This window comes from Paralichthys olivaceus, chromosome 5 (assembly GCF_024713975.1).
Source record: "Paralichthys olivaceus isolate ysfri-2021 chromosome 5, ASM2471397v2, whole genome shotgun sequence".
Taxonomy (NCBI): domain Eukaryota; kingdom Metazoa; phylum Chordata; class Actinopteri; order Pleuronectiformes; family Paralichthyidae; genus Paralichthys; species Paralichthys olivaceus.
In genome coordinates, this window is record NC_091097.1 from 317,501 (window position 1) to 318,623 (window position 1,123).

General features: G+C 44.0%; 1 protein-coding gene across 1 annotated transcript in view; it reads right to left on the reverse strand.

Annotated features, from left to right (window-relative positions):
* The window catches only part of stx1b (syntaxin 1B), a 25,802-nt gene extending 25,796 nt beyond the window's left edge, over positions 1–6 (reverse strand). Inside the window, exon 1 of the mRNA XM_069525536.1 lies at positions 1–6. This exon is cut by the window's left edge and continues 410 nt beyond it. The gene's annotated coding sequence lies outside the window, so the exon portion shown is untranslated.
* Between the last annotated feature and the right edge of the window lie 1,117 nt (positions 7–1,123).

Here is a 1,123-nt window from a genome sequence, read left to right on the forward strand (position 1 = left end):
AGGGGGGGGGGGGGGTTCAGAGAGAGACAGAGAGAGAGAGTGGGGGAGGTAGAGAGATGAGGGAGGGGAGGGGGAGTGTGGTACTGATGCTGCAGAAAAAGAGAGGAGGAGGGAGGGGGGGCGATGCGGAGGGTATATAGAGGCAGTGCGCAGGCGCGTCATCCCTCCTCCCCCCTCCCTCTCCCTCCATCTATACCTGCTGCCCCCCCCTCTCTCTGCAGCAGGGGTGGTGGGGGGGGGTGTTTGGTTTCAGGTGAATAGGGATGAGGGGGGTGTTGGGGTTTGGACAATCTGTTCAATCTGTCCTTATATGGTGAGGAGGGGGAGGAGGGGGAGGAGGGGGAGGAGGGCTAATATAACCTCACATGAAATAAAACCAAATATTTGAATTATCATGAAACTGTAATAATATGTGTTATCTTTGTTTATCTTTTCTTATATAAACATATTTAACCTATTTAAATCACTTGATAACATTTTTTTGAATATCATCATCGTTTACGCTCGATGACGCTGAAGAAATGAACTAATTCGTCAGCCACTAGAGGGCGAAGAGGAGCTGGAGTTTGTCAAGTGTCAAACATGACCACAAAGAGACACAACACAACCACAAGACATGTTAGCACCGCATGTGACCACCGCCTGTACAAACATGGAGGAGACAGAGCTTATAGCCTACACTGCAGCCAGCCACCAGGGGGGGATCAAGTCTTTTTGGCTTCACTTCAGAAACCCGTCACATCGTCCATCTTCATTTCTTTTTTTACCGTCTTTCTGGACAAGGTTGACCCATCTAGCACTTAGAGCTGTGCCTTTAATTTGAAAGCATGTAGCCGACTTCCTGTTGGTGTGTGTTACTAATATATATTTGTGGGGACCCTACAGAGCAAGGTGGCAACTTTTTTCTATTAAGGGCCATTTCAATATATAAGATAAATAGATAAATTATATTACTGTCATAATTTTTAAACCATTTTAAACCACTGATGTAATAATAATCTGAAGTTCTCCCTTTAAAGAGCAATGAGCTGAATTGTAAAGAACATCAATGTGACATTTGAATTAGAAATATTAAAATATCCTTGATGAATAAAACATAAACAAAATCGACAAACAACCGAGA